The sequence below is a fragment of the Lissotriton vulgaris genome, chromosome 2_1 (assembly GCF_964263255.1).
Source record: "Lissotriton vulgaris chromosome 2_1, aLisVul1.2, whole genome shotgun sequence".
Taxonomy (NCBI): domain Eukaryota; kingdom Metazoa; phylum Chordata; class Amphibia; order Caudata; family Salamandridae; genus Lissotriton; species Lissotriton vulgaris.
In genome coordinates this window covers 149,519,372-149,532,700 of record NC_141687.1, presented here as the reverse complement: position 1 = coordinate 149,532,700, position 13,329 = coordinate 149,519,372, and the positions used below count along the sequence as shown (strand labels likewise).

General features: G+C 45.8%; 1 protein-coding gene across 1 annotated transcript in view; it reads left to right on the top strand.

Annotated features, from left to right (window-relative positions):
* The window catches only part of GTF2IRD1 (GTF2I repeat domain containing 1), a 993,687-nt gene that overhangs the window by 955,260 nt on the left and 25,098 nt on the right, over positions 1 to 13,329 (top strand). The gene's annotated exons all lie outside the window — the stretch shown is intronic.

Genomic DNA, 13,329 nt, shown 5'->3' with positions numbered 1-13,329 from the left:
TCTATTGTGAGAAGCTGGCTTAGTATAAGGTGTTCACTTATGTAAGTGTAGCACCCTGACTAATAAAGGCAACCCTTATGTTGATTTTAGTGGTCTTAGGCAACCTTAGGAAGCACTCTAAGTGGTAGCTGTGGAGAGCAGCCTTCCAGCTAAGTCCAGAAGGAGTGTAAAGCAGCTTATTTTACCAGTGCTTAATCTTATGTTATAGATTAAGTGAAAAAAACACACAGTGTAGTTTAAAAATATGTATTTATTATTAGCACTCACTAACACAATGTATTATCTCCTACCCGGAGATATAAACATGATACACACAATACGTTGTCAATAGAGTACGTAGGTGGCACAATACACAGTGGTCTTCAGGGGGAGACCAAACCATATACCAAAATAGTGGAGCTTTCTAAGGTTGTCTAAGACAACTAAAATCACCATAAGGATTGCCTGGATAAGTGCAGCGTGCTATACGTACAAGTGAGCACCATATACAATGCCAGTTTCTCACTGTTAGCCTCATTCTGACTTGTGCACAATAGGTTTTGGGTGCTGAGCTCCAAGTAAATAACACTTGGACCAGCAGTTTTGACTGGACATTTTTCCTGAGAATACTTGCAAACCTTGTGTAAAAATGTCAAAATTTAGAGTTTTACAGCTCTGAATGAGGGAAAACCAAATCCACATTTTGTCCCTCATTGATACTTCAAGAACTTGGAATGGCAAGGTAAAATGGCCACTGGAGGGAAATAGCTGAGTACCTAATGGTTTTCCACCCATATATTTTATATCCCAGTAGTTGCGATATGTCCAGATTGAGGACCTGTGTATGATCATAAATTCAACATAATCTCAAAATACATATCACTTAGAGTTGCAAATAAAGAAGCCTTTCTATTGGATACTCATTCTGCAGACCATTGTTTAGAATTAACCCAGGTATCCTACAGGATACTTTTCAGCAGTTCACCCACAGTAGTAATTATTTCCTTAAGTGACTTAGTAGTTCAATAAAGACCATGGTTGCCATAGTTTCTAAAACTGTGCTTGAAACAAAAACGATCCTTGCATATATGTCCAAACAAACCCCACGCTGCAGGAGCTATGTCTGCACTTTAAAGTGTGAATCATATCTCATACATTTGTTTTCCTACTTCATAAATTCATCTTATAACGCACATCTGCCTTGAATTAGATGTGAGGATAGAGGGTCTTTTTGAGCAAACAGTGCTGCAACATTTCTTGGTCTGTACATGTATCTTCTCATCTTCCTCAAATGCTCCTCTTGTTATACACAATTCTCTAGAAATCTGATAAATGTGCTGGAAAAAGTGTTCATTTGAAGTACAGCTACCCATATTGAGTGGCACTTTTTGTGAGGGGAAACTGTCTTTCCACAGATTGCTTCTCACCCTCTTCTAAAAATGTACTGTTTTTTGGCAATCCCAGAGGGTATCTTTATTTAACGGGTTTATCAGTTTGTACTTGTGGACGGAATCTGGGATGCATTGGCACTACCTAGTGTTGTATGGGCGAATTGCTGAAACGTATTTCGGATCCCCTCTGATGCTTGAAACCATTTTTAGAAGATGCAGCTGCAGACGGATAGAGCATCCATATTCAAAAGTGTTTCCAAAGGTTACTCATTCTTCATTCTTTGGCAAAAGATCGTAATTTTGAGAGACATGACTTGACTATGAAACCATGCTGAAGAAGACACAGACACACTCATTCAGAGTGTGGAGCTAAATCGCTAGGTAACACCCTGAGGTAGCAATACTATTACTCCATTCAGTAAGTGAGGCATAACTTTTAAATTTAGAGCTTACCACTAGGGGTCTGCAAATACATTGATGAGTGATACTTCTAACTGCATATTCCTCACATTATGAATATTCCCCAGGCATCAAGCTGAATCAAGAAAATGCAGATGCAGTACTAACATGTGCCGATCTGTGGTGTCGTGTAGCTCCAAATCTACGTTATTCTGGTTCAGAAGTGCCAATGGAGGCGCATATAAGTACCACTCATCTTTAAAACAATAAAAATTGATTAGCCCAAAAAAATAAGCACCACCCATCCACTCTGATGTCAGTTCCTTTTTTCTGCACCTTTCACCATGGGTTTGAAGCACAACTGCTTAGTATATTATGAGATTTTCTTACGTTTCAAAATTTTACTTGTCTGCAAGGGAAATGTCTTCTCTAAAAATTACAGGGTTTAAGCCTTGTAGGGACTGTCACAAACAGATGTCTGTGACAGAGCGCCATCAGGTATGTCTGCTCCTAGATGAACCTCAATTACAAATAGGATCACAAAGCTCTCTGTAGCTAAACACTGCAAGACTCCACCCCCTGATTGGTCAAAGTCGAAAGGAAGGTTCTGCTCTCAAAGTTATTCCTCATTACAGGCAAATTCTTCGGGGAAGTCCAAGAAGACACATAAGATATTCAAGCAGGAATTGGCCCCTTCTCATCCTCTAGAAAATATGCAAGAGCATCAAGGTGCTACTTCACCTTGCACTTGGAGAGCCGATTCCGAGCCTGGTCCTAATGCAGCACCATCATAGTAAGTTGAAGACTTCAAGGAGGCCACACTGTGTATTTCCAGTATGTTAGCCAGCTCACTCTGGAACGTCATTCGGTGCCAAGCATCTGCAGGGGTCTCTAGTTGAAATTCCAAGGACAGGTTTGCTCTTGGCATCATCTGTGCCTCTCGAACCAGCTTCAGGTTCTATACTAGCTACAGTTTCGACTTTAGTCACGGCGCCAGTCCCTGCGTGGGCCCCTTCGACATCAACACCAATGCCGGAGAAGAAGGTGCACCTAATAGTGGATTCCAACTCCTCGCTGAACTCATCTCAGCCTCTGCCTCATCCCAAACCTACCGGATCTCAGTATGTTAGATTCTGATACGCTACATTTACCACGCAGCCGTGCACACAAGCTGGATTTTCGGATTGAATTCCAATGATAACCAGCACTATGATGATGAGGAGAAATAATTCCCACAATATAATGAGGGCAATTGATATGAAGAATTGCAGAATGGTAGTTGGTTGGGCATCTCTTCAGACTCAGAAATGGTCTCTCCTTAAGGCATTTGTGATCAGACGAGATGCAAAGTTCCTTGACCTGCAGCTCCCCACCATGGGGCAGATAAAACTAACGTCTTCACAGAGGTCCTTCATCCTGGCCAGGCCACTACCCAACCTCTCGTGCTCTTCAATGAGGCTCTTACGGAAACTCCACAGACTAGCACCCAGAGACCCTGACTTTCTCATGCGGCATCCTATACTAGAAAGTTGGTGGTTCAAGTGCCTTTCCTACGATCCCACATGACCATGAGTCAATATAGATGGAAATGTTTGGGAAGTGCATCTTTCATTTCAGCCAACCTTGCCTTACCCTGAGTGAATTCCAGTTGCCTTCTGATCTGCTACACCCATGCTTTATGGGACATAGCCAAGCAGCTCTTACGGGAAGTCCCATAGAATTTGCGGGCACCTGTCGCCCAAACTACTCAGGATGGATGGGATGCAGCTAAATGTGTTACCTGCTGTGCCCTGGGCACAACAGATTGCTTGGGTCGGGCTATCGGCACTATTGTGGTGCTTCAGTGCTATGCCTGTATGAGGTCTGTGACCTTCTCCAGTAATGTCCTGGTATTCTTTAGTGATATGCCATTTGATGACTTGCCTCTTTCGTGAGAAAGCAGATTCTGCCCTAGAGCACTTTAAAGGGAGTTGGGTCACAGCCTGCTCTTTCAGTATTTCTAGACAGCTTCCCCAACAATTCTGTCCATTACAGGGATATAATACACAGCTCCTCCCATTGGAAGGGGACACCCTGTTGCACAGCTTTTTGCTTATGACATGAACAGTCTTTCTAAGTTTTCATCAAAATTAATCCTTCCTCATTGTGGGGTTCCAAAAAATATTTTATTTTTCATTGAATTTTTTCTTTAAGTATAGGTTTCCAGTAGCATATTCAAAATTAACATAGTCCAATGTCACTCCTTCCCCAATGCATTTCGGGCTAATAACGAAGCCCTTCCTCAGGGGATAACTCTACGAAAAAAAGGAACATAACAGTGTGTCACTGTGTGTGTTTTTGCTGTACGTACGTTATCAAACATCCCTGTTCATGTGTCAGTGCTGTCGAATTAATCAAATCGTGCCCGAGTGTTCAAATGACAATTGCAAAACAATACGTGTGTCTGGGTGTTCAAAAGTTTAATCCCGAGTGACCGGGAATTGCGAGCATGCGTGCTGAAACAACCCAGTAACCAAGACACCTAGCAGTGTATCGTGAAATCTGTTAAAGAAAAGGTAGCCAAAATCACGGGTGCATTCACATGCGCGGACTACTCACAATCCGTAGTTTTGAAATGTAGCGCTGTTTCTGTAACGGAACAGTGCACGTTAAAAACGGCAATCTTTGAAATATTCAACTCATAAGTGCAAACTAACGCTGTCTCGTGCGACGAGTACTTACAGTGCTCTGGTTAGAAGCGTGCTTCGGTGTTGAAGTCGGGAACCCCGAAGGTGTTCACACTCGACGGTGTTTTTACCGATGTGTGAGTTAGTGTGGAAAGAAAAAACGGACTGTGTGACGCGAGTGAACTGGATCTAAACCAAAAGACGTGGCGGCCATATTACAAGGGTGGTATATTGAGTCTGTGAACATATGAACATCAGTGAATGTTATAAATCAGAATCAGGCACATTAAAACAACACATGATACATCAAACGTAATACATCACAAATAACACAAAAATTCCATTCGATCATTAAGACCGTGTGGCTGCATCGATGCCATGTAGCGAATCCAAAAGTTCTCTCTTTTGAGTAATGTCTGCTTATTGTTGTGAGTGGGAATGATCTGTTCAAGTATGACAAATTTCAGTTGAGCTATGGAGTGTTTCTGTTCCAGAAAATGTGCGGCCACAGTTGATTTCAAATTTCCGGTTCTGATGTTACTTTTATGCTCAAGTAAACGAGTTCTAATCTTCCTTTCTGTGTGTCCAATATAAGATTTGCCACAAGGGCACTTGAGCATGTAGATTAAATTGGATGAATTGCAGGTGGCATTCACTCTCAATTTCACAGGGTGACCCTTCATTGGGTGATTGATGGTGTTCCCTGTAATGCAGTTATTACAATTGCTGCAATTGTAACATGGACGTAGACCTCTGTATGTTGTAGATTCACTTTGGTTGGTGGATTTTTTCAGAATTTCCTTCAGATTGCGTCCCCTGGTATATGCAAACATAGGAGGTTGATCGAATATGCCCCTAAAGTCTGGTTCGAAGTTCAGTAGCGCCCAATGTTTACGTATGATATTCTTGTAACAGTTACTTAGGATACTGTATTTAGAGACCACTACCATCCTGGTGTTTGCTGCTTTGACTATGGGTTGTAATAATTCCTGTCTTTTCATGTCTCCTACTCGGTTGACTGCTAAGTCAAGAGTTTGTTGTGGGTACCCCCGCGATTTAAATCTTTCCACCATGTTGGTGATTTCTTGTTGACATATGTTTTCTGCAGATACTATTCTTTTCACTCGCATCAGTTGTGATAAGGGTAAATTCCGTTTCAACCCAGGTCTGTGGAAACTCTGGTGATGCAGTAGTGAATTCCTGTCAGTGGGCTTTCGAAATATTGTTGTGTTCCACTTTCTGTTGTCACATTGTATCTCCACGTCCAGAAAGTGTATACATTTTCTGTCCATATTCCAAGTGAATTGCAATCGCTGATTGATGCCATTCCATGTATTTAGGAATTCAGTCAATTCACACTCTGTACCTCTCCAAAGAATAAAAATATCGTCAATGAATCTCAAAAAGATTTTGCCATGTCTTAACCAAGTGTCATGTTTGAGGATATGTGCTTCTTCAAATACTTTCATCACAATGTTCGCGTAGGACGGCGCGGCACAATTCCCCATGGCAGTCCCATTTAGTTGGTGAAACCATTGATCAAACACTGTAAAATAACTATGAAAAAGTGTAAAAATCATAAGTTCCATAATCAGTGTTTTCATGTCTGAATCCAGATCAGAATTAGCCAATTCCTGTTCAATTGCGGTTATACCCATTTCATGAGGTATTGATGTGTAGAGCGAACATACGTCCACTGTACACATGAGTAAGTCTTCATCTTGAGACATGTTGATCACTTCTTCCAATTTCACTAGAAAATCAGTTGTGTCCCTGATATGAGACCTGGTGTTTACTACAAAAGGTTGCAAGTATCTATCCAAAAATTTGCCAATGTGTTCATGTATAGATCCCTTGGTGGACACTATTGGTCTAAATGGCGGTCTAGTAGGATGTTTGTGCATCTTCGGCAACATGTATAGCGTTGGAGGTTTCGGATTCTCTGGTGTTAAGTATCGTCATGTTCGATCATTGATGGTACCCTTCTCAAATGCTTTGGTGATGATATCCAGTAATGTCATCAAGAACTCTTTGGTTGGATCAGCCCTCAAAGGTGCATAAGTATTACTATCACTCGTGTGAGCTAGTACTTCGTCCTGATAGAATTTAGCATCCATGATGACTAGCGCGCCACCTTTATCTGCTGTCTGACATACTATATCAGGATTATTGGCAATTTTTCGAAGTGTGTTTCTGCAGTGGTCATATTTTCACGTTTTGCTTTAGTTTGAAAAGGCAATCTCGACAGATCTTTCTTTACCATACTTTCAAAGACATCGATGATTTTGTGACTGACTGGAGCCATAAATGTACTACGTGGTCGAAGTCCTCTTAACATATCATCTTCTTTGTCTGTGATGGTAACTATGTTTTCGAAATAGTGTCGAAGTCTGATGTTTCTGACCAGTTTAAACGTGCTTACCTCAAGCTCTAACGTGTTGGTTTTAGTCGTGGGTACAAAAGTTTGACCTTTTTGTAATACTCGTAGTTCCTCCTGTGACAACTGTGTAGAAGAAATGTTTATCACCAAATTATTATTAGCATTCATCTCCGACGATAAGGTTTCTTGGCTTTTGACTGTTCTTTTGCCACCTCTGCGGGTTTTTCCCCTCCTGGATCTGTGTTTTGAATTTGGCCCTCCTCTAAAAAATGAACCGTGGATGTTGAAGTGCCTGGTTGTTCAGTGGGTATTGCCTCAGTTGGTGTTGCCTCAGTTGTAGTCTTCTTTGTTCTCGTTGTTCTATTGTCCCCATCTGAGGAGGAGGTCTCATTCTCCGAATAGGGATTATAAGCTCGATTAGGGCGTCGGCGGGCGTACACTTCTGCCCAAGTGTACACCTCGCCGAGCTTATAATCAATGGTGTCCCTTTTGTATTTACGTAGTTTTCGTTCTTGGGTCTCACGTGTGTGTTTCTCTAGTTGGGTGTTGACGTCTTCCAGCAATGTTGCCAATTCTGTGGGATCCATGGCTTCGTCCAATTCCGCCCTGATGGTTTGTATGTCTTTGGTTAATTCTTCTAACGATTTAGACAATTCCTCCACTATCAAGAGTATTAAATCCAGCGAACATTTGTTGAGGATAGCGAACCATCTCTCTACAAACTTCGCATTATTTTTACACAAAAGGGGTTTTAAGGGAACCCGAAGGCCCCTCGGGATCCGCTGGGCGCGATGGTACCGCACCAACGTGGATGCATGTAATTTCTGGTTGCATTCCTTTTTTAACAGGTAGAGTAGTTGTTTTAGATTGCTTTCCGGGCTGCGGGTGCTAGCAGCTCCTATGACCTCCTCTTGGATCATGCTATAAATTTTATCGGCATCTCCGGCCGTGAAGGCGAAGGTGTCAGCTTTTAAATCCGTCATGCTGGTGATATTCTCATAATTCATTTTTAAACCTGATGGCGTGCAAAGTCCTTGGACAGAAAAAGGTATGATAACACTATAAGTAGAGGGCTTGCACAGCGATTGTTTACTCCTTGTATTCCACAATTGACTTTTGCGGCGTGCACACAGGGTCTGGCGCTGTCTGTACCAACCAGCGTGACCTCAAAACTAATACACAGCTCCTCCCATTGGAAGGGGACACCCTGTTGCACAGCTTTTTGCTTATGACATGAACAGTCTTTCTAAGTTTTCATCAAAATTAATCCTTCCTCATTGTGGGGTTCCAAAAAATATTTTATTTTTCATTGAATTTTTTCTTTAAGTATAGGTTTCCAGTAGCATATTCAAAATTAACATAGTCCAATGTCACTCCTTCCCCAATGCATTTCGGGCTAATAACGAAGCCCTTCCTCAGGGGATAACTCTACGAAAAAAAGGAACATAACAGTGTGTCACTGTGTGTGTTTTTGCTGTACGTACGTTATCAAACATCCCTGTTCATGTGTCAGTGCTGTCGAATTAATCAAATCGTGCCCGAGTGTTCAAATGACAATTGCAAAACAATACGTGTGTCTGGGTGTTCAAAAGTTTAATCCCGAGTGACCGGAAAAACCAAACAATCAAAAGGATGAATCGCGAGCATGCGTGCTGAAACAACCCAGTAACCAAGACACCTAGCAGTGTATCGTGAAATCTGTTAAAGAAAGGTAGCCAAAATCACGGGTGCATTCACATGCGCGGACTACTCACAATCCGTAGTTTTGAAATGTAGCGCTGTTTCTGTAACGGAACAGTGCACGTTAAAAACGGCAATCTTTGAAATATTCAACTCATAAGTGCAAACTAACGCTGTCTCGTGCGACGAGTACTTACAGTGCTCTGGTTAGAAGCGTGCTTCGGTGTTGAAGTCTGGAACCCCGAAGGTGTTCACACTCGACGGTGTTTTTACCGATGTGTGAGTTAGTGTGGAAAGAAAAAACGGACTGTGTGACGCGAGTGAACTGGATCTAAACCAAAAGACGTGGCGGCCATATTACAAGGGTGGTATATTGAGTCTGTGAACATATGAACATCAGTGAATGTTATAAATCAGAATCAGGCACATTAAAACAACACATGATACATCAAACGTAATACATCACAAATAACACAAAAATTCCATTCGATCATTAAGACCGTGTGGCTGCATCGATGCCATGTAGCGAATCCAAAAGTTCTCTCTTTTGAGTAATGTCTGCTTATTGTTGTGAGTGGGAATGATCTGTTCAAGTATGACAAATTTCAGTTGAGCTATGGAGTGTTTCTGTTCCAGAAAATGTGCGGCCACAGTTGATTTCAAATTTCCGGTTCTGATGTTACTTTTATGCTCAAGTAAACGAGTTCTAATCTTCCTTTCTGTGTGTCCAATATAAGATTTGCCACAAGGGCACTTGAGCATGTAGATTGAATCTACAACATACAGAGGTCTACGTCCATGTTACAATTGCAGCAATTGTAATAACTGCATTACAGGGAACACCATCAATCACCCAATGAAGGGTCACCCTGTGAAATTGAGAGTGAATGCCACCTGCAATTCATCCAATTTAATCTACATGCTTGTGGCTCCGGACTGGGCACGAAGGTACTGGTATCCTGAGCTACTCAGTATGTCAGTCGATCTCCCGGTTCGTGTGCCACTTCAGGAGGACCTTCTGTCGCAGCAGAGGACGGTCCTCCACCCGAACCTGTCCAGTCTCCACCTCCATGCTAGGAGATTGAACGGCGACAGTTGAGGCCATATGACTAGCATCCTGAAGTCTGTAACATCATTCTGGCAGCCAGGCGTCCCTCCACAAAGTCGGTATACGCCTGCAGGTGGAACAGATTTGTGGCATGGTGCACAGCAAAGGCTGTGGATCCTCTCTCTGCCCCTCTCTCTGAGGTTCTTCTCTTCCTTCTTTCTCTGGCCCAGCAGGGCTCTGCTTTGGGCTCTATCAAGGGCTATCTTTCTGCCATTTCAGCCTTCCTGAGGCTGCCTGATCAACCATCTTTGTTCAAGTCCCCTATTGTAAATCGATTCCTGAAAGGCATCACACACACACGTTTCCATCTGTTCCCTTCGTGATGCCTCAGTGGGACTTGAACCTGGTTCTTACTTTCCTGATGTGCGCTCCCTTTGAGCCACTTCACAACTGTCCTATCCGCCTTCTTACTCTGAAGACTGCTTTCCTGGTTGCCATCACCTCTGCCAGGAGAGTGAGTGAGCTCCAGGCTCTATCCTCTAAACCTTCTTTCCTTTCTGTCCATCCGGACACGGTTGTGTTGCGGACAAAACCCTCTTTCCTGCCCAAGGTAGTCACAGCCTTCCACATCGGGCAGTCTATCACCTTGCCCACCTTCTTTCCGCCTCCGCATCCCTCAAAGGAGGAAGAGCGGCTCCACCGTCTGGACCCAAAACGTGCGCTTTCATTCTATTTGGATCGCAGACGCCAGTTTCGGGTGGATGACCAACGCTTTGTTGGTTACGTGGGAGCTAAGAAGGGACGGGCGGTGCACAAACGGACCATCTCTCGGTAGATTGTGCTGTGCATCCAAGCATGCTACTCCTTGGCTAAAAAGGAACCTCCTGCTGGGCTGAGGGCCCATTCCACTCGGGCCACGGCGACCACTACTGCCCTGGGCCACGGAGTCCCCTTGCAGGACATATGTCAGGCAGCTACGTGGGCCTCGCTGCACACGTTCGCAAGACACTACTGCCTCGACAGCCAAGTCCGGAGGGATGGCTTCTTTGGCCGTTCCGTCCTCCAGGACTTTCTGGTGTGATTATTGGTTCGCAGACCCTCCACCGGGGTTGGTATTGCTGGGGTATCTATTCTAAGGTAAGGAATCTATCACTAACGTGTCTCTTTCAGATGCACAAGTTACTACTTGTGTAACGATATATCTGTAAGAGACATTAGTTAGTGATAGATTCCTTACCGACCCACCCATCCTCCCCGTTCTGCGAACCGATATCTAGGGTTAAGGTCATTCCCTTTCAGGGCCCTAGTTTCCAATGGCACCAGTGTTGGTTTTTAGCATAGCTCTGCGTTTCTGGCGCGGAAAAGCTGTGTATAAGAACTGACGTCAGCACGCGGAGGCGGCGTCTAAGCACTCCGACGACGTCATCACGGCGCCCACGATGGACGCGGAGCCGCAGACGACGCCTACCGACGCGCAAGGGTACTGCTACGCAAAAATTTCCGGATCCAGTCAGAAGGTGGCGTCGTGCGGCTGCGTCCGTCACTGGCATCCTAGGCGCCAAGATGAAGTCATGGAGACTACTTGGGCGTCACCCGTACGCGCTGACGTCAGTTCTTTCTTTTTCTGCGCCAGCAAGCGCAGATCTGGTTAAAGAACATACCCTAGTCACTTTTTGACTAAACTTTTGAGACTTTTTGTCTTCTATTTTATGAGTCTTTGACTCCTGGTGCCATGTAGGGATGCCTGGGTTTAAATCCTGCGTGGCGTGTCGCCGTACGATGTCGGTGGCTGACCCCTATGGCGTCTATCTCTACTGTCTAGAGCGTGACCATGAGAGAAGTGTGGCTCAATGGTTAGAATGGCAGACCCTGATGCAGAGGTCTAGCCCGGGACTAGGGTTCAATTCCCCCCCTCAGCGGGTCTTGGGCTCAAAAATTCCAAGGACCTGATAATTCTCGCCTCTGTGCCTATTCCAATCATGGAGTCCCACTCTGCAACTCTGGGCAATAGCTTGCTTAATCTCCACAACGGCCCCCACAACGCTAAGGATTCCTGGCCTCCACCTTGGGGGTGCCCAGGAGTGGACGCCTCACAGGGAAAGCCAGGATGGGTTCCACAGCAGTATTCGTACAAGCGCCTTGAGACCCTTGCGGGTGAGTAGTGCGCTATACAAGTATCAATTTACTCCCGGTCAGTTTCCGACTGTCTGGCCATGGCTCCGAAGGCCTTACAGGAGTGGTTCCATAGGTTGCTGGAGGCCCGGTAGTCGCCACCGCACCGTTCGAGGTCCAGGTGTCGATCGAGGGACCGTCCGCGGAGCCATCATCATCGCTCCTTGGGGTCGAAGTCTTCAAACATCGGAATTGGGTAGGAGACGTCATAAGAAGAAGTTGAAGAAGCGTTTACGCTCTTGTACGTCCCCCCGTCGGTCTCCGTGCTCTGACGAGGGGGCCAGGGGTACCACTCCGCTGCTCCTTTGGAGCCTGCGAGTCCCGCGGTCTACTCCCCTTATCTGGGTCCGTCGGTGACTCCTGCCCACGTGCAAGATTTTCTTGCTGCCATGGTCTGCCTTTTTCAGACCTCGGGCTCCCGCCGGTGCTCCTTCGGCCCGCGGTCCCAGCTGAGGACCCTTCCTTGCTGCATGCTCCGTTTTCGGCACTGCCGACAGCTCTGGTTCTGACGCCGCAAGGTCCTCCGCCGGCGGCTCCGGCCCGGGCGCTACAAGGTCCTCCGCCGGCGGCTCCGGCCCAGGCGCCGCCCGTGGCTTCGTTCCCGGTGCAGCAATGGGTTCCGTTCGTTCCACCACCGCCTTTGCACGGGTTCCCGGACAATTTTGCCCGTGGTTGGGACCCTAATTGGGACGCAAAGCTGGACCGGCGCTGTTCCCTGCGACGTTCAACCCTTTATATTCCCCTGTCTCTCCCCAACCGCTGCAGCTTGTTCCATGGGCTGTGGAGGAAGGGGACGACTGGTCAGCGGGCATGGGTTGAGCCTAAGTAGTCGTCGCAGTGCAGGTCGGAACAGGAATGGGTGGACGAATTGAAGGATGCGGGTTGCCTTGACCTCTCCTCTGACCCTGGTTTTCTTTCTCCTCCTGTGGCTATGGAGGAGGGTGCTCCGTAGAGCAGCTGAGTCTCTTTACCTTGACCTGCCTACGGTGACCCTCAAAACTAATCTCCTCACTGAAGTGCTTTAGCCAGCAGCTAGCGCTATGGAGCCCCTCCTACCCTTCAACGAGGCGGTTCATACTGATGGGCACCTGTTCTAGACCAGCCACTGGGGTTTCCGTGGATAAAAAATAACCCAGCGTCATCGCCCGGCCCGGGTGACCCTACTTTTTTGACAACCCACGCTACCCCTGAGAGCCTGGTCATCCAAACCTCCACTTCCTAAAGCGCATTCCCTACTGCTCTGCCGGATAAGGAGTCCAGGAAGCTGGAACAGTTCGCCAAGAAACAGTTTTCATCTGCCAGCTTAGGGCTGCAGTTGGTGAACACTGCATGCCTCTTGGGCCTCTACTCCCACGCTGTGTGGGACACAGTTGCGCAGATGCTGCCTCAGTATCCGGAGGAGGTTCGCACAGTGCTTACCCAAGATGTTGCAAAGGGGAAAGATGCAGCAAAGTTCACCATCCGGTGTGAACTAGACACCGCGGACTCGCTGGGTAGGACGATTTCAACAACAGTGGCCCTCCGTCGCCATGCCTGGTTGCGGTCCACTCGATTTTCAGGGGATGTTCAAAGTTCTCATATGGACATGCCCTTTGATGGCACTCGCCTGTTTGG